This window comes from Schistocerca piceifrons, chromosome 6, assembly GCF_021461385.2.
Source record: "Schistocerca piceifrons isolate TAMUIC-IGC-003096 chromosome 6, iqSchPice1.1, whole genome shotgun sequence".
In the NCBI taxonomy this organism is placed as follows: Eukaryota; Metazoa; Arthropoda; class Insecta; order Orthoptera; family Acrididae; genus Schistocerca; species Schistocerca piceifrons.
The window spans coordinates 263,347,878-263,372,014 of record NC_060143.1 but is presented as its reverse complement, the minus strand read 5'-3'; the positions used below and the strand labels follow the sequence as shown (position 1 = coordinate 263,372,014).

Below are 24,137 nucleotides of genomic sequence, written 5' to 3'. Positions count from 1 at the left end.
AATCAGGACCGCATACGACCGAGGCACACAGTGCCAACACCCGGCATCATGGTGTGGGGAGCGATCTCCTACACTGGCCGTACACCACTGGTGATCGTCGAGGGGACACTGAATAGTGCACGGTACATCCAAACCGTCACCGAACCCATCGTTCTACCTTTCCTAAACCGGCAAGGGAACTTGCTGTTCCAACAGGACAATGCACGTCCGCATGTATCCCGTGCCACCCAACGTGCTCTAGAAGGTGTAAGTCAACTACCCTGGCCAGCAAGATCTCCGGATCTGTCCCCCATTGAGCATGTTTGGGACTGGATGAAGCGTCGTCTCACGCGGTCTGCACGTCCAGCACGAACGCTGGTCCAACTGAGGCGCCAGGTGGAAATGGCATGGCAAGCCGTTCCACAGGACTACATCCAGCATCTCTACGATCGTCTCCATGGGAGAATAGCAGCCTGCATTGCTGCGAAAGGCGGATATACACTGTACTAGTGCCGACATTGTGCATGCTCTGTTGCCTGTGTCTATGTGCCTGTGGTTTTGTCAGTGTGATCATGTGATGTATCTGACCCCAGGAATGTGTCAATAAAGTTTCCCCTTCCTGGGACAATGAATTCACGGTGTTCTTATTTCAATTTCCAGGAGTGTAGAAAGCTTGAGAACGTTCGATATCCACCCACACTTTGAGATAATCGTTGCATATCAAGTAATTTAGGCAGTATTTACGTACTTAGTAACATGTAAAGTGGCTAGAGTACTTCCAAACTTAAGGTGCTTACGAGCCGAAGCTTACTTGGAGAAATGGGAAAGATCGATTTTTTTAGTAACGGGTAGTACCTACTCGTTTCATACGGAGTTTGAGGAAAATACTTACAACACCTATAATTTCTACAGAGGAAAGCTATGTTTTGCGCAGATAACGACACAGGTGATCCCTGACAGCGTTTTGGAATGCTACGAGTAAAACTGGGCAGCTATAAATATAGAGTGACAAAATAACCTACAATATTTGGAGTGTTAGTCCTCATCAAAACAAGAAACATTTTCAGTAAACACACTTCCTTAGATAAAAACCATTTGTTCCTAGGAGGGTGTAACAACACCAACGCTATACTTTTGTACATATAATAATTTTTTCTTCTGATTTTAGATAAATTAGTCTAATCGATATTCTGATTTCATTTCTTTTTTTTGTTTCATGTCATTATGTTAAAGAATCTGTAAACAATTTTCGATGTGAATACTAATGTGTATGTCAAATTTCAAGCAATATTATATCAAAATTGAAATGTAAGAAATGTTGAAACCATTGTAAGATGTTAAAGTTGTAATTGTGCGCCTGGTCCATACGTAGGCAATGTATTAGGATATGTAGAATGCAAAACCTCGGGTGTCTGTAGAGGAGCGCTAAAAGGTGGATGGCAGGCGAGCGCGGGAAAATGCACACGGGCGCGGCATAGCATAACGGGCTCAGCAGTTGTAGTCGGAGTTGGGCATCGGTCTGAGAAACACATTCTGGATCGAGGAGGCTCTCCTGGAAAACGTGATTTCGTTGAGCCTCGGATGTGCCGTTTCCGACGCCTACACAGCATGGCAATATTCCATAGGCACTAAACGGAAAAGTATTGCGACGCTAAGAACAAGCAAAGTGCCGATACATCAAGAGCCATAGCTGTGATTGTACGTGTGCTCTGTGCCTCGCCATCTCGCCGCCCGCCAACCGCCGCATCGATACGAACAGGTTGAAACTTTTAGTACTGTATTCGTGTGGACCAGTGTTACTTTGTTCCATACTGTTCAATAACAACTTAAATTTTACCAGAACTGTCCTATCAGTTAATTATCCTCACAACTAACCTAGACAGGGTCCTTTCCACATGTTGTGCAATCCGAGTGTCCCGAGATGAAGAATTAAAGTTTATGTTAATAATAATTACCTGCAGACCTATCTATGTTAGAATGATGTTTAAAGAACTTTGTTCTTAATGAATATATAGGTAAATAACAAGGGTCAGACAAAGTTGGAAGATAATTTTGAAATTGAATTAGTAATGAAGTTTAATTAATTTGAGACAAAAATAATGGTAGTTAAATGAGCAGGAAATAAGAAAAAAAGAGTAGTAACTCGTATATTGGAAGTCCTGAGTGCTTCATGATTTCAATAATCAAAATTTTCAATACAGTGATCATAACAGTTTCAGGTCCCCCCCCCCCCCCCCTTTTCCTTTTCTATTCATTTGAATTCTGAAGTGTACTGAACTGATTTGACCAGCAAAGTTAAAGTCAATATAAAACCAAAATTTTTCAGTGTTTTACCTTTTTCAAAATTGATATTGTATGTGTGTTTCGAAAGTGCTATTTCTAGGGTAACCTATGCCCAATTTTAATCAGATCAATAGACAATACGAAGTTTGTAATCTCCATAAGAATAACACAGAGCGGAAGTGAGTTTTTCTGCAACACGGGTTAAGTAAATATACGGCACGCTAAAAATTTCTAAGTCCGAATGAAGGTCACGCGCAGACAGACGCGTACAGCGCCAGAGACTAAGTCCGAATCAAGGTCACGCGCTTTAACAAGCGTACACCAACCAACAACGTATTCTGCAAATGCAGCAGTGTCAACTAACAACGTATACTACAAATGCAGAGAATACAGAGCGGAAGTGAGTTTTTCTGCAACACGGGTTAAGTAAATATACGACACACTGAAAATTTCTAAGTCTGAATGAAGGTCACGCGCAGAGAGACGCGTGCAGCGCCAGAGACTAAGTCCGAATCAAGGTCACACGCTTTAACACGTGTACACCAACCAACAATGTATTCTACAAATGCAGTAGCGTCAACTAAGAACTAATTCTACAAATGCAGTAGCAGGACTTAGCCGCAGAATGAGGCGGTTGCACAACACGGTCCCTAGTTATAGTGTTTTGTTGTGTATTTATGGTTGTCCATATTGGTACAGAAAGTGAAATTATCAGTTCAGTAGATTTTCTGGTTCTAAAATTTACAATATTATGCGGTATTATTACATGTTGTTTTGCATGCATGTACATCAACTTGTACAGGGAAGAAACTCAGTTAATGTCTAATTAGACTGGCGACTGTATTATTAACAATTTGCTAGCATCTGCTGTATTGTTTCTTGTCCTTTCTAACGTGTGGTTGCACTCCGGAATTGCTTGACGTAGCATTGCTATTACTGAGTGGGTGTATGTGGGTGTCTGATTTGTCTCCATCCACGTACACGCGGTCAAAATCTATACAAAAATTCTTTCTCTTAAGGTGAAGCCCGTCAACTTACCATAGTACAGGCTTTAAAGAGTATCATGTGCAATAGCGCAGTGTTACAAGTGGCTCCCGGTGACAGGATATCCAGTTGTCGGTCACAAATTAATGTGAATACCGAACAATGGATGTTCAGTGGCACGAATTGCAATATTATTCAGTAAAATAAATAGCAGTGAACGTCAAGTACGGTAGTGTGGTGTAATTTTCATGGACAAGAACGTAGAAACAGTAGATGTGCCGTGCGTAATGGAAAATGTGGCTGACAACGACACGAGTGTATGCAGCCAGATAACAGATGGCGTTAGCGGTAGACAATTGGCGTACATACAATATCACGAACATGTTAACGAACAGATTGAAATGTCGAGATTGCCTCGAACACAGCAAGGGATAAAACAAGAAGTGGAGGATGACTTTGTAGATGATAGTGGGTACGTGAACGAATCCACTGACATGTTTGATTCTCCACAGATAAAGAAAGAACCGAAAGAAACTTTTGAAGTAGGATCGGAACGCACCGATTCTGTAGAACAAAACAGTGTGAAAATTTTAAGCATGAACGATTTATTTGAACAATCAACCAAACAAATTGCAGGACAGAATAATCAGCTTAAAACACACGTTGCCGAGCAGCTCAAAATGCAGAATGATCAGCTTCAGAAACAAGTCAGTAATCAGGTTAGTAACCTTAAAACACATGTTGATGAGCAGCTTAAAACACAAAGTAATCAGCTTAAAACACACGTTGACAAGCAGCGTAAAACACAAGTTGGTCAGGTTAAAGCACAGGTCGAAGAGCAAGGAATTAAAATTAGTAAACAAATAGAACAGGTAGAACAAAAAGTGGGTAGTTTAAGCTCTGTAGTAAATACTATGAAGTTTGAAATTGACACAATTAATAAAAATATGGATACTATGCGGGGGAAATTGACAACATTAACAGTAGGTTTGATGTTGAAATTCTCAACATCCAAGAAAAAGTGGAGCCTCTGGTTGAAAAAAAAGTAGACGAAAAGGTCTTTGGTCTTAAAACTGAGATCGTAAACGAATGTCAACACGGAATCTCACAGTTAAAAAAGGCAGTTTCAGACACTGAAAGAGATTTAAGTGAGAAAGTTACCGGATGTGTACAAAAATGTGAACAAAATACTTCGAAAATTCAAGGCAAAATTTTCGATCTTGAGAGTAAAATTAAAGATAGACCTGGTGTTGTCTGTAATGGCACACCACTTACGAAGCTGTTAGAAGGTGAGGAACGCTTTGATCCCGCCAAGATGCCATCCGTCAGATTTCATCAAAAATTGCGAGAGAATGTTTCCTGAACACTTGTCTGGTCAGGAAAAGATAAACGTAGTAATTAGCGCCTTAGCAGGTGACGCTAAGCGCTGGGGAATTAATTTGAATATTGAAAAAATGACGTTCGAAGAATTTAAAAAAAAGTTTACGGAAGAATATTGGTCCAAACAAAAACAGGATCATTTGTGGCGGGAGTTTATCATGGCCAAACGTCATGATAACAGGGGCAGGAATTCTTTGAAAGATTTCTTCGAATATTGGTACCGAAAGTTAACGCATTTAAGAGGGAGAAGATCCGATTCAGAAATCATATGGGAGCTATATAAAAAGCTTCCAGAAGATTCGAAGAGATACGTGGGAAGCAATCATCGCAGCTTCCAAGCGTCTCTCGAGAGGGTCGAAGATGAAGACCATTGGCGCGAAAGTCGTGCCAATTATCAGAATTTTGGTAATAGAAATAATCGTAGTAATGACGAGAGAAATGACGGCGATGGGTTTCGCGTCAATATGATACAGAGAGGTAGAGGCAGAGCAAGAGGAAGAGGGAGTTGTTCAGGACGCGGTAGAGGGTACACCGCACAAAATAATAGCGACATGGGAAACTGATTTCCGCGAACGTTGCGGGCCAAACGGAAGTGGACAGTATATACCGGCCCCGATTTAAGAAATGTTACCGGACCGACAGTATTATGAGACAGGTTAGAGACAGGCTTGGAACGACGCAACGTGTTGTTGCGAAACAAGCATCAGGTGCAAGCGCGGATGAGTCATCTTCGCCGCCCAGAGCAATACAGGTTAACAGGCGAGTGGAGCATCAGAGGGCAACGGCCCTACCTAACAAAACAGCTGTTCAGAGAGAAGCCGCTAGCGATGAGGCAGCATTAGGTACGAACATTGCCGTAAGAGCTGGTGAATACATTACGAGTGGTAATTCCGTGGCGAAGGAAATAATAGATGAAACTGTGGATACACAGAGAGGTGTGGTTAGCAGTGTTAGCAATGAAGTAAATGGCGAGAATGAATTAGCGGAAGTAAGTAATTGGCGTATGCAGATCGACGATCTGAACAAGGGCCTCAAGCAATGTGAGTGGGAGGATTTTAAGAAGGAGTATGAGGAAAGGAGGTTAATTAGTGGAAAAGGAAATAGTAGGGACGTCGATAAGGTGACGTGGCCCAAATTTGAAGAGGAGAGAGTAAATAGCGCCGCGCAAAGTACGCGTGCTGCCAATAGAACAATGATTAAAGATAGGAAGGAATTGGAGGATGAAATCCTAAGCATTGACAAGGAAGTAACTTCTGTTAATGATCCGCCAACAGTACTCGCTGCTACCGAAAGGCACTGTGAGGAAGAGGCAGGTAATTACCTAAAAGTAATTGAAGTCCACGAGGATTACACTAAATATGAAGTAACAGTGGACGTTTTGTCGAAAGAGGATACCGAGTTCAAATCAAAGCCTGACGAAAATGCAGAGGGAGAACTTAGTGCCTGTCTCAGAAAAGCTTTTATGTTAGAACCTGAAAGCGATCCAGAATGGTCGGATTCTGACGATCAGATGACGAATATTTCGGTACTAGTGAAAATAATGGGGATACAGCTAATTGCACTATTGTACCTAATGATGACGAAGTTTCAAAACAAAATCCAGATGTTGAAACTGAACAAAGAAAGAAAGAGCCACCTGACGACTCAGGGTCTATTTTACAAATGGTTCAAGTAATTAATGACTTTGAACTCCTGGAACCAAAGAAACCGCCAGATATAAGTGATGTGAATGTTAAAAGCATATCTTGGGATGATGTTATCGTCGATCCGGATTTGCTTAGGGAAGACCACAACAATGAAAAGCATTCGACGGTTAAACAAACTGTAATACCAGTTGAAATTTATAATGTGAAATTGCAAGTACTTCTTGATACTGGATCTCAGATAAGTGCAATCTCTCAGTCGTTTTTCGAACACATTTGTGATAAGCCTGGACTAGTAATTATGTCAGTGACGGGTGTAAAAATTGTTGGTGCTACTGGCAAGACTAGCAAGCCGGTAAAGAACCAGATTTTGGTTGAATTTAGTATAAAAGGACAAAAATTTGAACATGATTTTTTGGTTGTGTCAGACTTGAGTACTGAAATGATTCTGGGAATAGATTGGTTAGATAAAGAAAAGGTTATTATTGATTGTAGCCAGGAAGTGATCAAAATTAATAATGCATCTATGAATTTGGAATTAAAATTTGAGGAAAATGGGAAGGTGTTCGATTCTGAAATTGATTCCTTATTGTTGGAGATCGACCAAGGGAATGATGGTTTGACAAACATGTATGAGGTGTACCATGTCCAGAGGTTAATAGATGAGAGTGACAAGCAGGAGCATAATTTTAAAGAAATTGTGGAAAATTTGAAGGAGATATCTCCTGATCAGAAAACAGAATTGCTTGATATTTTAGAAAGTAATAACACCGTATTTTCGGATAAACCTGGCCTAGTTAAGAACTTTGAATACCAGATTGAGACAATAGAGCATAAACCTTTCTTTGTAAGACCGTTTTCTGTACCCATATCAAAGAGGCAGGCTGTTCAAGTAGAAATAGATAAAATGATAGAATGGGGTGTAATTGAACGGAGTAGCAGCTAATATAATAGTCCCCTTATCATAGTGAACAAAAGGGATGGGGGAGTGAGAGTCGTTATTGACGCCAGGACTTTGAACAAAATTGTGAAGAAGGAAATAGACAGACCTAAAAATCTGGACGAAATGCCCCAAAAATTTTATAATGTGAAGTATTTAACCAGTCTGGACATGACCGCCGGATGCTGGCAAATCCCATCGAGCAAAGAATCCCATAAATATACCGCTTTTGTATTTGCCGGGAAATGCTATCAGTATAAAGTAGTGCCATTTGGGCTTAGCACTTCTGTGGCAGTATTTATTAGGGCACTGGACTTTGTATTAGGGAGAGAATTGAGTTCCCGGCTAACCATTTATGTAGATGATTTACTGATTGCTACAGAAGAATGGCAAGAACATTGTGAATTATGGATGAAAGCTTTTGTTGCTCTACAAGCAGTGGGCATGCCACTTAAGTGGAAGACATGTTAATAGTCGGAAATAAAGTTTCTGGGGCACATTATTACTACGACCGGTATTGGCAAGGACCCGGAAAAGTTAAGAGCAATAGTAGGGTGTCCAGCTCCTAGAAATAGAAAACAGTTGAAACCCTTTTTAGGTTTATGTGGGTTATATAGAAAATTAGTCAAGGGGCAAGTTTTTAACAGTCCTCATTTGAATAATCTACTTAAGAAAAATAGTGCTTTTGTGTGGACTGAAGGGTGCATGAGAGATTTTGAAAATTTAAAAAGTGAACTTTTGAATGACAATATTTTGCATCACCCCATACTGTCCAAACCTTTCCACATGAGTACTGACAGCAGTGCTTATGGAATCGGTATAGAAGTTTCCCAAGAAATCTGTGATGGCAAAGAAATCAAACACAGGACTATCGCATTTGCAAGTAGAACTGTAACAAAATACGAGAGAAACTACACTATATCGGAAAAGGAAGCTTTAGCCATTATATGGGGGTTAAAGAAATTCAGAAATTATCTGTGGGGCCATAAGCTCATCATACATACTGACCACAAAGCCTTAACTTTTCTTAAAGATTGTTGTTTACTTAATGGCAGGCTAACTCGTTGGGCTTTGTACCTGCAACAATTTGATTACGAGATTTGCTATGTTAAGGGTACTGAGAATTATGTGGCAGATGCTTTATCTCGATTGCCTAATGGTATGAGTGAAGTGCCCAATGAAAATGGTGAAGAGGGTACTTTTCAGATCAGGTATATGAAAGAGGTTTCAGGAAAAAGGAAAATTGAGCAAATATGTAAAAATATGAGTTACCATCAGAATGAGGATCCGACATGGAAATCTGTGAAGGTAAATTTTGACAGTGTGCAGTATCCTCAAATTAAGAAATATTACAAAATCTTTAAAGGCATTTTATATAGGAGGAAAGATTTAGTCACTGAGGAATGGAGTGTATGTTGGCCACATCAGTTTGATACCGAGGTCATAGACTATTTTCATTTGGCATTGGGGCATAGTGGGCCAAAGAAATGTTTGGATAAATTGAATATTGTCGTAGTGATTGCTGGTGGTGTCAGTAAGAAGGTAAAGGAACGAATTAAGTCGTGTGATGTCTGTCAAAGGGCCAAAGTACCGAACAGAACTAGTAAAGGTCCAATGCAAAGTACATTACCTGAAGACACCCTAGAATTATTATCAGTAGATTTATATGGTCCCCTCCCAAAGACTTCAGGAAATTGTGCATATATTTTAGTAATTTTTGAAGTATTCTCAAAGTTTGTGAAATTATACCCCTTGAAAAAAGCAACAGCAAAAGCTGTATTTAGTAGGATGGTCGAATACTTCAGAACCGTCGGGAAACCCAAGGCAGTACTATCTGACAATGGACTCCAGTTCATATCCAAAATTTGGAAAGAAGGAATGGAACAAAATGGTGTGGAGATTAAATATATCGCAGCCTACCATCCAGCTAGCAACCCGATTGAAAGGTACATGCGAGAAATCGGGAGATTGTGTAGAATGTATTGCAGTCATAACCATAAAGCCTGGGGTAGATTCATATCGGATTTTTAGAATGTCATCAACACCTTACATCATGAATCTACTGGGTTCCCACCGGAAGAAATTTTGTTGGGCAGCAGAAGTAAAAGTTTAATTGAGGAAAAACTAGAGTTTTCGCCTTGTACAAGCTTGGGGCTGAGTCAAAAGAAAGATTTCGTCAGAAAAAGGGCAAAGCAAAAAGCTGAATCTAGATCTAAAAGACATGATAAAAATCTGAAAGTTTCAAAATTTAAAGTTGGGGATTATGTTCTTTTAAAAACCCACGAAAAATCTAGTGAACTGAACCATGAAATTTCCAAATTTAAATATATTTATAATGGACCGTATATAATACAGGACATTCCACACGATAATGCTTACTACCTGACCTACCCAAAATCCAAAAGACCTTTAGGTGTAAGAAACGTTGTGGACCTGGAACTGTATGTTCCTAGGAGTGAGTGACATAAGTACACTCAGAAAGCAATCTGCAGAAAATGTGCTGTATCTTATGCTGAAACTATTTATTCCAAATGTAACATATCTTTGTAAATATATGTATACCAACGATAGTGTGCTAATGTACTTATGTAAGTTTCAGATTACCAAATGAATTATAAATGTAAAGATGTATGGAGAAAAGGGCTGAAAATAAATAGCAAATGCTGCTGCAAGCCAAATAAAAGATGGGACTGCCAAAAACCAAAGTGGGCAGTATATGAGTCATAATCTAAAGGACTGCCAAACACCAAATAGGGCAGATAAATAGTTAAAGGAGAATTGTAAGTGTGATACAGGAGATGTGATAATATGATGTGAAATGGACTGCCCAAATCAGAATAATAGGCAGTAAATAGATGAATTGATTTTTCTAAATATTATTGTGTGTGTTTTTTTAGTAAGTAAGGTAATGGACTGCCATTCAATGCAAGCAGCAACAAATTGTCTTATAGTGTATATAGATATTTGTATTTGCTTTTGTAGTTAAGTGTTTGTGTTCCAGATTTTGAAATTATTTCTTTGAGAAATTTAATAAAAATGAGTAATTTGCTATTTAAATCGTGTTGTGATAGGAGGTTGGACTGTGCCAAAGGCACTTAAGCAAACGATAGGTAAATGTTCTTGATATATTAAAAAATTATAGACCTTGCATGGGGGCTTAATTAAATACAACGCAAATATTTTTAATAGCTGTCTGTCCGGTTATGCAGTCTCATAAACGGTTGGCCCTGATTAGTATTAGTACGCAATCTGACTGCATAGAATAACAACAAAGAATGAGAGAAAACTTCCGTTAACACAATTAATTAAATAAGTCCCAAGCAACTATAAAACCTACAAAACAACAAAACACAAGTGTAGCTGTTCTGTGTATGGAAGTGTGATTCAACGTACACATCTGGCACGGTTCTTCCTCAATAAGACCAGATATTTTAAACACCATTTATACTGAAGTAATTAAAAAAAACAGAAATACTATAATTGCACATAGAAACCAGATCCAGATGCTTTGTTGACTGAACCTGTGACCAAGAGGCATTATTGTTTAAGACATTGAAATAATAGAAAAAAAGGAATTTTTTACCTTCATATATTGACGAAAAGCACACTCTAATCATTACAGCATCCCCAATCCAATAACATCTGGTGTCTAGCCCATCAAAACAATACTACAAGTTCTGAACAAGCACTCACTACCACAACTTCTCAACTACGCCTCGCTACTGCTACATCTCAATAAGCACTGCCTACTACGACTTCTCGACAAGAACTGCCAGTGGAGGCGGCTGAATAATACTCTTTGGCGCAATCTCTGGCGCTGTGGCTCAGTGTAGCCACCTTTCATATGTCCCTCCTCCATGGGCCAGAATTTGATGGTATTTTTGCCAGCATTGGTGGTGAAAATACCACCAAATTCGTCCAAAAAATGCAGACAAAGATAAAAGATAATATTAATAAGTAAATATCACTTCACTAAATAAATTTTGGCTTTGCACTGACCGTTCCATAACCTAATATATAAAATACAGTAAGGAATACAAATGCTTTCATACATGTGATTTTACATAATACTTTACATAAGTATTATTCAATCAATGGCATCCAGTAATGTCAAATAGGTGTAGGTAAGAGTCTCATAAGATTTCACAAACAGTAAATACACAGAAAAATCAGTTTATACAAATATTCACCTAAAACCCTTTCAATATGTCAATAAACAAGTAGTTGACAGTTCCAGCAGTAGCACCCAGCAAAGGTCAATAGGTGCAAACACCAACGAGTGACATTATTTCAGTAGAAACAGTTCCATCAGTGGCACCCAACAACGTTAAACAGGTGCAGACAGCAAGAAGTAACATTATTTCAGCAGAAACAGTTCTAACAGTGGCACCCAGTAATGTTGAACAGGTGCAAACACCAACAAGTGACATTAAGTCAGTAGAAACAGTCCCATCAGTGGCACCCAACAATGTTAAACAGGTGCAGACAGCAAGAAGTAACATCATTTCAGTAGAGACAGCTCTAACAGTGGCACCCAGTAATGTTGAACAGTTGCAAACACCAACAAGTGACATTATGTCAGTAGAAACAGTTCCATCAGTGGCACCCAACAATGTTGAGCAGGTACAGACACCAACAAGTGACATTATGTCAGTAGAAACAGTTCCATCAGTGGCACCCAACAATGTTGAGCAGGTACAGACAGCAACAAGTGACATCATTTCAGTAGAAGCAGTTCCATCAGTGGCGCCCAGTAATGTTGAGCAGGTGCAGACACCAACAAGTAACATCATTTCGGTAGAAGTAGTTCCATCAGTGGCACCCAGTAATGTTGAACAGGTGCAGACACCAACAAGTGACATCATTTCAGTAGAAGCAGTCCATCAGTGGGACACAGTAATGTTGAGCAGGTGCAGACACCAACAAGTGACATTATTTCAGTAGAAGCAGTCCATCAGTGGCACCCAGCATTGTTGAACAGGTGCAGACAGCAACAAGTGACATTATCTCAGTAGAAGCAATTCCATCAGTGGCACCCAATAATGTTGAACAGGTGCAGACACCAACATGTGACATTATGTCAGTAGAAGCAGTTCCATCAGTGTCACCCAGCAATGTTGAGCAGGTGCAGACACCATAAGTGACATCATGTCAGTAGAAGCAGTTCCATCAGTGGCACCCAGTAATGTTGAGCAGGTGCAGACACCAACAAGTGACATCATTTCAGTAGAAGCATTCCATCAGTGGCACCCAGCAATGTTGAACAGGTGCAGACACCAACAAGTGACATCATGTCAGTAGAAACAGTTCCATCAGTGGCACCCAGCAATGTTGAGCAGGTGCAGGCAGCAACAAGTGACATCATTTCAGTAGAAGCAGTTCCATCAGTGGCACCCAGCAATGTTGAGCAGGTGCAGACAGCAACAAGTGACATCATTTCAGTAGAAGCAGTTCCAACAGTGGCACCCAATAATGTTGAACCAGTGCAGGCATTAACAACAGTTTGAATGCACACACAATTGCTTTTACAAAATTACTATCAATGCTCTTACACTAAACGTACAAATTATAATAAACACACAAATGATATCAGATAATTGTCATATTAAATACTACAAATACAGAAATATCAATAAACCTATAATATTTATGGGTGTCAGTGCAAGCCACAACAACAAGTAAAATAATATTTAGGAGATAGGTCGGTACCAATTATTTGGGATTAGGAAAGGAAAACACACTCACTCATCTTTCATCCACATTAAGTACTACTGTGTAATTGAATAGTGTTAACCGTGTAAATGTAATTCTGTCCAAAATTTTATGTTCAACTTGTGTATCAAGTAGTAGTGGCAGCAATGTATAACAGTCAATAATAGTTAGTCAACGTCATAGTCATCATGTCAAGACCAATGTTTGCCAAGCCAAATCAAATGTATGGTTGCTGAACAACTGTCAGTGTGCCAAGATATGCAATTACTTCCTCTCTCCAAAAAAAAATATATACTGCTTAGTGATTTAACAAAGTCTGTGTGTAGACAATCTTCCTTCCAGTTGAGTGTTCTAGTCTGCCATTTTCATCCTCCTTGTTCCATATAAACCAACAAAAAATATGCTCCTCACTTACTTTACCTCTTATCCACCAAAACTCCAATAACCATCAGCATCATATAATCTCAATACTTCAATAATACTTCTTACGTCGATACATATAAACCTTATCATCAATATCATTTACCTTACCTCTTCTCCACTAAAACTCCAATAATCATCAACTTCACATAATCTCAATACCTCAATAGTACCTCTTCAATACGTCGATACATATAAACCTTATTACCAATATCATTTCACTTCCATAACAACTCTTTCCTCTAGTCTGTCTCCTCGAACAAGTACAGATAAAATCCTAGTGCAAACTTCAATTTATCGTCCCATACAATCCGAAGACACAATGTCCACACACGACCTCTGTGTAATCCATCTGACCAAATCTTCTACTCATTATGAATTATAAAATACATTTTGGTTACCTTGTCCATCATTAAATAAAAGAAATGCATGTATGACCTCTAACAGCCTTTAGTTTGAATAACTCTCAATAAGTAAGTACGAGTACGGAGTGTGAATGATCATAATATTTCACAGTGTGTACACCACTTCAAGAATTATGGCAAAATAGAAGCAAACATGTGGAGTATTTCTTGTGTCAAGTGTCACTTGCTATTTCAATTGCTCACGAAGAATGCAGTGAAATAACTGTCAATGGTCTAAACCTCGTGTTAGTATGTCATGTCGTTAGCTTCCTTCCTATTATCATAAATTTATACAGCTTCCTTAAAACCTCCAGCTCATGTGACTTCAATGAAGTTTCTTGTACCAATGTTGTTCGTAGAATTGTAGCAGTTCATTTTCTTATCTCAAAATATAAAGCACTGAGCGTAAGCAAAACATGCAATAGCGAGTAAATATACCAGTAGAGAACAGAATGTCAACAAGTGGATGCAGCAGAATCCCTACAACTAGGCTCTACCAAGCGAACAATCTATAATTAATACCATAGTGTGACCTAAACTCCATGTTCGCACACCATATACAGCATTTCTATATACCAAATTCGAGTGTATTTATGACAACAAAACAGAAATGTGTAAATATGCAATCCATACCCAAAGCAGCAAATATATATCTTACAGGTCATTAGCATCATATCAGCATAAGCAAATAAATGTTCATATGTAATCTTAATAAGTAAACTTGAAGGCGCAAGCAGATAAATCACAAAGTATAACTTACATACATAACCACTGTCAGCACAATTAATCAGGTGACAACTATAATTTAAATAAATAAGCACAGCAGGCACATAATAGAAAAATATGACATCAGTGAAAAAGCAGTGCAGCCTAGCGATGCATAATATACATAAGTAACAACCCTGTTGATTAATCAATCATTGTCAAAATCAGTTAATGTACGCAAGCACGTCGCTTCACAAGTAAGTTCATAGAACACGAAATTTAGCACAAAGTATGAATCACGTAATCGCGAGCAGCAAACTACGTCTAAAGTACGTACGTGGAAATATGTTACCTGAAAAATAAACTCAATTAATAGTTACCTTTTTAGGTTATTAGTTTCTTCTTCGAATTTACATTCTTCCTGAAAATTTCTCGATAGCAAGTCCTCTTAACGTCGGACACACAGAATTTACCTGAAGTTCTTAAATATTTTATACAACTGTATCCTGAAAAATACTGAATGTTAAGAACATGATTTATCAAGTCACTATAGCTTTATACTGAATTTAATCAGAGAAATTAGACTGTGTATTTGTTTACGGCTGTCAGTGCATTCGCACTGAGCGCTCGATCAGCTGTAGGCGCGTGACGTAGGCAGTGATTGTTTGCGGTCAACGACTGCCTTAGGCGCCGCGCAGACTTGACTGTTGCTTTGAGTATGTGCCGCCGCCGGAACACGGCGCGGTAGCCTTGTACTCTCCGTGTGTTTACGTATAACTGTTAGTCATAAATTGGTAGTGGCAGCAGAAGACAACACAGCTGATGGACAGAAGCATTAGTTCGCGCAGCTGACCAAAGTATGTGAAATTCCTGTTCCTCAAATTAAAGGACTGTAGTAGCAGTATTGAAATATAAAGGGTAAAAACATTTATTTGTGTTTTGTGAGTGTCACAAATTGGTAGTGGCAGCAGAAGACAACACAGCTGATGGACAGAAGCATTAGTTCGCGCAGACTTGACTGTTCCTTTGAGTATGTGCCGCCGCCGGATTACGGCGCGGTATCCTTGTACTCTCCGTGTGTTTACGTATAACTGTTAGTTTCTCAAAAGTATGTCATTCCACAAAAATTTTAACGTTCGATATATGATGTATTCCCTTAGAGCGCCGAGATTTAAGAGTTTCTACTTCGACAGTGTTACCATGAATGATTTTGCGAACCCTATTTGGACCGTTATAAAGCAGACAAAATTTGCGACACAAGCCTTTTCCTTTGTGAGACAAACGGTGAGACTTAATTAACACCTTTTGACCAAATGACAAGGATTTTAAACGACCAGGACGTTTAGCTGATTTCTCTCTTCTAGCAGCCGCAGATGCAATATTTCGTAGAGCCAGGTTGACAACTTCAGAATGCCGCAGTTTCCGTGCAGGCGGGAAAGGAACTATTTCAGAAATGCGATTTGTCGGTGCTTTATTTTTTAATATCACTATAGGCGGTAAAGAAGTCGAATCATTAGGAAGTTCATTCAGAATGTCTTGAAAAATATGAAGATACTGATCCCATGTTCTGTGATTCTGATGACAATAAAGTCGACACAATTTATTGATTTCTATCATTCATCTCTCTGAAGCGTTAGATTGAGGGTGAAAAAGTGAAATGAAAATTGGTTTAATCTTACGACACCGTAGAGTACGAAGCCAAATTTGAGAACGAAACTGTGATCCATTATCTGATATAACTTTATCAACATGACCCACTTCTTTAAGAAAATGTTTGATGAAAGCATTAGATACTGAACGAGTTGTTGCTTTGCGTAAAGGTGTAAAACACACATATTATGATGTCAATTCCACTGCTACCAAAATGTACGCAAAACCGTTAGTAGAACGAACCACTGGACCGAACAAATCGACTGCAGCCATGTCCTTTAATTTCGCTGGGATGATAGGAAACAACGGTGCTCTGTGAGAAATAGTTGGCGGCTTAGCCTTTTGACATAATCTGCATTTGGCAAGAACAGATCGAATACGTTTTTCCATATTACTGAAGTAGAAATTTTCTCGTAATTTATGAAAGCATTTTCTGGGACCAAAGTGTGCATAACTGAAATGTGTGTACCAAATCAGTTTATTAACCCACTCATCAGGAATACAAACTAACCTAACAGAGTTGTCGACCGATTATCGTTTAAAAAGAATATCATTGCGAACTAAATAATACTGTCTAATCGCTACGCTTTCCTTTTTTTTCCACTTCTCCTTAATGTCCTTCCAGATTGGTTCCTTGTTTGCTCCTTAGCGATGTCCTGGAGCGAAGACGAAATAAAATTCTCAAATGCAACACCTTGAATATACATCAAACAATAATTGTTTTCTTTGCAGTCCTCTTCAGCATTTTGTTTCAAACCCAATGGTGCACGTGATAAAGCATCAGCAATAATATTTGAAGAACCCTGTATGTAAACAATACTGAAATCAAATTCCTGCAGATACAGCGCCCATCGTGACAATCTTCCATGTGTTAATTTTGTTGACATAAGAAATTCCAGAGCTCGGTGATCGGTGTAAATCTTAGTATGTCTACCATACAAAAATATGCGAAATTTAGTGAAAGCCCATACAACAGCCAAAGCTTCAAGTTCCGTAATCGAATAATTCTTTTCTGATTTAGAGAGAACACGACTTCCAAATGCAATAGTCTTCTGTACTACAACGCCGTTTCCTTCTATCTCTTGAAATAAATGTGCACCGAGGCCTTTGTATGATGAGTCCGTCGCAAAACAAAAATCTTTAAATAAATCTGGGTGTGAAAGAAGTGGAGCAGCAACTAAAGCATCACGAAGTTGTTCAAATTCTGATTGAGCTTCCTCATCCCAACACCAATTAGAATTCTTTCTAGATAGTTCACATAAACGAGGTGTGGCCAAATTGTCCAATCTAACAAAGCGTCTAAGAATATTACATACACCAAGGAAAATACGAACATCACGTTTTGTAGTAGGAACAGCATAATTACGAATAGTGTCTAGCTTCTCTGGATCAGGAAGAATACCTTCTGTAGAAATAATATGACCAAGAAATTTCACTTGAGAACGACCAAATTCAGATTTTTCCAAGTTCACTGAAATGCCAACTCTTGCAAAAATACGTAATAATGAAACCAAAATTTTGTTATGATCACTCCAAGAACGTTTAGCAATAAGAATATCGTCAACATATGAAGTAATATTGTCACGAAGATAAACAGGTAAAATTTCGTTTAAACTAAGAATGAATGCTGCAGAAGATACAGTAAGTCCAAATGGTAATTTCCGAAATCACTTTTGGATAAAATAGTCATATCCGGTTATTGTTAACTGACTCTCTAGATAGATTGATAGTCGAAGAGTTGTTTTGATAGACACAAAGAATAGTAAAAGTGTAGGCAGCAGTGCAGAAAACTAAAAGGGTAATAGCACCACTACAGCTCGGGGCCCTGTGCACGCTACGGCACATATTCACTTAGTGTAGTGAATCCCCTGAGGACTTTAATAGCCGCACATAAATTCCAGTTTGTGACTTAGTGGCAAACTTGGTGGAAGTGCGTGCATAAATTGATCTAACCATGAACATGGATGTATGTCATACTTAGAATTGCGAAAGATCTTAAATTTCCGAACAGTTAAGAAGTGTTTATAGTCAAAGTTTTCGCCTCGTGGCGACAAAGACCTACCACGTCTGTCCCAGTCCGAATGTCAATTATTGTCAAGTTTGCGCGCCTGGCGTTCTCTTGTTGCATCCCGTAAATGAAACAAATTATTTTCTTCAAAGCCCTCTGCTATCTGTGATTCTAAATTTCTTCTGCTGTCTTTTCCTACGATTTCGCCTTCAATTTGTTTGACTTGCTTTTGTAATGCCTCAAATTCCCTTTTAACGCGTTCATTAAATTTTCCCTGTTTTTCAACATGCTTATTTATGTTCTGGTACTCTTCGGTTTCTGCAAATGGTAATGGAGCTGTATCATCCGAATCTCTGACCCCATTTAAACTAAGATTTGTCAATTTATCTGAAATCTCCTCCACTCTTTCCGATAAGTCACCTATTTGGTCTTTCTGTTTATTTACGTCTTCCGTAAGTGTCGCGACTCGGGTTTCAGTATTGACACATTTAGTAGTTAACTGTTCATACTGTTGTGTTAGGTTATTTATTCTGTCATTTGGTACGGATTCCTCGATTCTTTCAAATATTTCTTCCTTATCGTGTGCATGTTGTAAATTTAATTCTGAAAATTTTTGTACTATCACGCGATCTCTTTCTTCCTGTTCTCTATCCTGTTCCTTTTGTCTGATTTCTATTGAAATTAATCTATTATTGTGAGCATTCAAAATCGGTTGTACTTCCTCTCTAATTTCTTTCCTTAATTCATCTTTCATGTTTTTGAAACATGTCCCTATTCATGAGTCTAACCGTGTTTCCATTGTTTCCATCTCTGTTTTAATTGTTCCTATTTGTGAGTTTAACCATGTTTCCATTGTTCCCATATCAGTTCTTAACCTTGTTGCCAAAGTTCCCATCTCTGTTTTAAATTCAGATCGTAACTGTGATCCCACTGTTTTTAATTCAGATACCAACTGTGATCCCAGATTCAATATTGCACCCATCAACTGCTCCACATTGACTGGTTCGAAATTCCTTTCGCCCCTAACATTTCCCGCAAAACCAGCTTCCCTCGTCATAGCTGTAAAGCTATCTGTGTTCGATACTATTCCAGAATCTTCTGTCATTAATCTCGTATTCTGAAAATTCGTTAATTGTGAAAAGTTTTGAACTGGTTCTAGACTATTTTCCCTGCTTCTTAAATTGTTTTGTACTTCATTATTCATGATACTGTTTTCCTCTGTTGGCGAATTCGCCATGTTAACAATTTCGTCATTCTCACTATCCATCATTTTTGCCTTTTTCATCGATCGCGTAATCATTTACAAAACATACAAAACTCGACACTATATGAAAAATAAACACAATATGACACTTTACCACCAACAATACCATTCACACAAAATGCTTCCCTCAAACACGATTAACGAACAATTGAAATCTTCATAATTGCACAAAATTGTCAAACGCGTATACAAGCTATAAAAAATTAAATTCTGCAAAAAAAAAAATACCATTAGAATAATGACAATTACCAAATATACACATGCAATATAGACTACAATTACTAAACTACAAATTGCTACAACAATACCACTCCAGAATGAGATTTTCACTCTGCAGCAGAGTGTGCGCTGATATGAAACTTCCTGGCAGATTAAAACTGTGTGCCCGACCGAGACTCGAACTCGGGACCTTTGCCTTTCGCGGGCAAGTGCTCTACCAACTGAGCTACCGAACCACGACTCACGTCCCGTCCTCACAGCTTTACTTCTGCCAGTACCTCGTCTCCTACCTTCCAAACTTTACAGAAGTAAAGCTGTGAGTACCGGGCGTGAGTCGTGGTTCGGTAGCTCAGTTGGTAGAGCACTTGCCCGCGAAAGGCAAAGGTCCCGAGTTCGAGTCTCGGTCGGGCACACAGTTTTAGTCTGCCAGGAAGTTTAACAATATTACTGTCTGCTATTTTTACAATCAGAATAATTCCAAGGGACGATCCAAAGCAGCGGTCGCCACGTGCATGGGGGCTTAATTAAATACAATGCAAATATTTTTAATAGCTGTCTGTCCGGTTACACAGTCTCGTAAACGGTTGGCCCTGATTAGTATTAGTACGCAATCTGACTGCATAGAATAACAACAAAGAATGAGAGAAAACTTCCGTTAACACAATTAATTAATTAAGTCCCCAGCAACTATAAAACCTACGAAACAACAAAACACAAGTGTAGCTGTTCTGTGTGTGGAAGTGTGATTCAACGTATACATCTGGCACGGTTCTTCCTCAATAAGACCAGATATTTTAAACACCATTTATACTGAAGTAATTAAAAAAAACAGAAATACTATATTTGCACATAGAAACCAGACATGCAGCCTTATACAAGAACACGAGCCAGATGCTTTGTTGTTTGAACCTGTGACCAAGAGGCATTATTGTTGAAGACATTGAAATAATGGAAAAAAAGGAATTTTTTACCTTCATATATTGACGAAAAGCACACTCTATAATCATTACAGCATCCCCAATCCAATAACATCTGGTGTCTAGCCCATCAAAACAATACTACAAGTTCTGAACAAGCACTCACTACCGCAACTTCTCAACTACCCCTCGCTACTGCTACATCTCAATAAGCACTGCCTACTACGACTTCTCGACAAGAACTGCCAGTGGAGGCGGCTGAATAATACTCTTTGGCGCAATCTCTGGCGCTGTGGCTCAGTGTAGCTACCTTTCAACCTATATAATGTGACTGAAAGGAAGTTTGTGGTATAAATTTTTTTGATGGGACAATCACACAAAGATTCAGAACCACTGTATAAATATAAAAATCAGTGTTCCCATCAAATTTGCACTTAGTGAAATTTACTGGAAACAGGGGCATGTGTAACAACACCAACGCTATAATATTGTACTTATAATAATTTTTTCTTCTGATTTTAGATAGATTAGTGTAATCGATATTCTGATTTCATTTTTTTTGTTTCATGTCATTATGTTAAAGAAACTGTAAACAATTTTCGATGTGAATATTAATGTTTATGTCAAATTGCAAGCAATATTATAACAAAATTGAAATGTAAGAAATGTTGAAACTGTTGTAAGATGTTAACGTTGTAATTGTGCGCCTGGTCCATACGTAGGCAATGTATTAGGATATGTAGAATGCTAAACCTCGGGTGAATACCCTGTCTGTAGGGGAGCGGTAAAAGGTGGATGGCAGGCGAGCGCGGGAAAATGCACACGGGCGCGGCATGGCATAACGGGCTCAGCAGTAGTAGTCGGAGTTGGGCATCGGTCTGAGAAACACGTTCTGGATCGAGGAGGCTCGGATGTGCCGTTTCCGACGCCTATACAGCATGGCAATATTCCATAGGCACTAAACGGAAAAGTATTGCGACGCTAAGAACAAGCAAAGTGCCGATACATCAAGAGCCATAGCTGTGATTGTACGTGTGCTCTGTGCCTCGCCATCTCGCCGCCCGCCAACCGCCGCATCGATACGAACAGGTTGAAACTTTTAGTACTGTATTCGTGTGGACCAGTGTTACTTTGTTCCATACTGTTCAATAACAACTTAAATTTTACCAGAACTGTCCTATCAGTTAATTATCCTCACAACTAACCTAGACAGGGTCCTTTCCACATGTTGTGCAATCCGAGTGTCCCGAGATGAAGAATTAAAGTTTATGTTAATAATAATTACCTGCAGACCTATCTATGTTAGAATGATGTTTAAAGAACTTTGTTCTTAATGAATATATAGGTAAATAACAAGGGTCAGACAAAGTTGGAAGATAATTTTGAAATTGAATTAGTAATGAATTTTAATTAATTTGAGACAAAAATAATGGTAGTTAAATGAGCAGGAAATAAGAAAAAAAGAGTAGTAACTCATATATTGGATATCCTGAGTGCTTCATGATTTCAATAATCAAAATTTTCAATACAGTGATCATAACAGTTTCAGGTCCCCCCCCCCCCTTTTCCTTTTCTATTCATTTGAATTCTGAGGTGTACTGAACTGATTTGACCAGCAAAGTTAAAGTCAATATAAAACCAAAATTTATCAGTGTTTTACCTTTTTCAAAATTGACATTGTATGTGTGTTTCGAAAGTGCTATTTCTAGGGTAACATATGCCCGATTTTAATCAGATCAATAGACAGTACGAAGTTTGTAGTAAACATTATAGGGTTTTGTTGTGTATTTATGGCTTGTCCATTGTTGTTGTGGTCTTCAGTCCTGAGACTGGTTTGATGCAGCTCTCCATGCTACTCTATCCTGTGCAAGCTTCTTCAACTCCCAGTACCTACTGCAGCCTACATCCCTCTGAATCTGCTTAGTGTATTCATCTCTTGGTCTCCCTCTACGATTTTTACCCTCCACGCTGCCCTCCAATACTAAATTGGTGATCCCTTGATGCCTCAGAACATGTCCTACCAATCGATCCCTTCTTCTGGTCAAGTTGTGCCCAAACTTCTCTTCTCCCCAATCCTATTCAAGACTTCCTCATTAGTTATGTGATCTACCCATCTAATCTTCAGCATTCTTCTGTAGCACCACATTTCGAAAGCTTCTATTCTCTTCTTGTCCAAACTATTTATCGTCCATGTTTCACTTCCATACATGGCTACACTCCATACAAATACTTTCAGAAATGACTTCCTGACACTTAAATCTATACTCGATGTTAACAAATTTTTCTTCTTCAGTAATGATTTCCTTGCTATTGCCAGTCTACATATTATGTCCTCTCTACTTCGACCATCATCAGTTATTTTGCTCCACAAATAACAAAACTCCTTTACTACTTTAAGTGTCTCATTTCCTAATCTAATTCCCTCAGCATCACCCGACTTAATTCGACTACATTCCATTATCCTCGTTTTGCTTTTGTTGATGTTCATCTTATATCCTCCTTTCAAGACGCTATCCATTCCGTTCAACTGCTCTTCCAAGTCCTTTGCTGTCTATGACAGAATTACAATGTCATCGGCGAACCTCAAAGTTTTTATTTCTTTCCATGGATTTTAATACCTTCTCCGAACTTTTCTTTTGTTTCCTTTATTGCTTGCTCAATATACAGATTGAATAACATCGGGGAGAGGCTACAACCCCGTCTTACTCCCTTCCCAACAACTGCTTCCCTTTCATGTCCCTCGGCTCTTATAACTGCCATCTGGTTTCTGTACAAATTGTAAATAGCCTTTCGCTCCCTGTATTTTACCCCTGCCACCTTTAGAATTTGAAAGAGAGTATTCCAGTCAACATTGTCAAAAGCTTTGTCTAAGTCTACAAATGCTAGAAACGTAGGTTTGCCTTTCCTTAATCTTTCTTCTAAGATAAGTCGTAAGGTCAGTATTGCCTCACGTGTTCCAGTATTTCTACGGAATCCAAACTGATCTTCCCCGAGATCGGCTTCTACTAGTTTTTCCATTCGTCTGTAAAGAATTCGTGTTAGTATTTCGCAGCTGTGGCTTATTAGACTGATTGTTCGGTAATTTTCACATCTGTCAACACCCGCTTTCTTTGGGATCGGAATTATTATATTCTTCTTGAACTCTGAGGGTATTTCGCCTGTGTCATACATCTTGCTCACAAAATGGTAGATTATTGTCAGGACTGACTCTCCCAAGGCCGTCAGTAGTTCCAATGGAATGTTGTCTACTCCTGGGTCCTTGTTTCGACTCAGGTCTTTCAGTGCTCTGTCAAACTCTTCACGCAGTATCCTATCTCCCATTTCATCTTCATCTACATCCTCTTCCATTTCCATAATATTGTCAAGTACATCGCCCTAGTATAGACACTCTATATACTCCTTCCACCTTTCTGCTTTCCCTTCTATGCTTAGAACTGGGTTTCCATCTGAGCTCTTGATGTTCTCTTATCTCCAAAGGTCTCTCTAATTTTCCTGTAGGCGGTATCTATCTTACCCCTAGTGAGATAAGCCTCTACATCCTTACATTTGTCCTCTAGCCATCCCTGCTTAGCCATTTTGCACTTCCTGTCGATCACATTTTTGAGACGTTTGTATTCCTTTTTGCCTGC

General features: G+C 38.8%; 2 non-coding genes across 2 annotated transcripts; one reads left to right on the top strand and one right to left on the bottom strand.

Moving 5' to 3' along the window:
- Positions 1-19,752: 19,752 nt before the first annotated feature.
- On the bottom strand, positions 19,753-19,827 carry Trnas-cga. Its single transcript has one exon. It is a non-coding gene; the product is annotated as a tRNA-Ser (tRNA).
- A 102-nt stretch (positions 19,828-19,929) lies between these two features.
- Positions 19,930-20,004, top strand: Trnas-cga. Its single transcript has one exon. It is a non-coding gene; the product is annotated as a tRNA-Ser (tRNA).
- Positions 20,005-24,137: the final 4,133 nt, after the last annotated feature.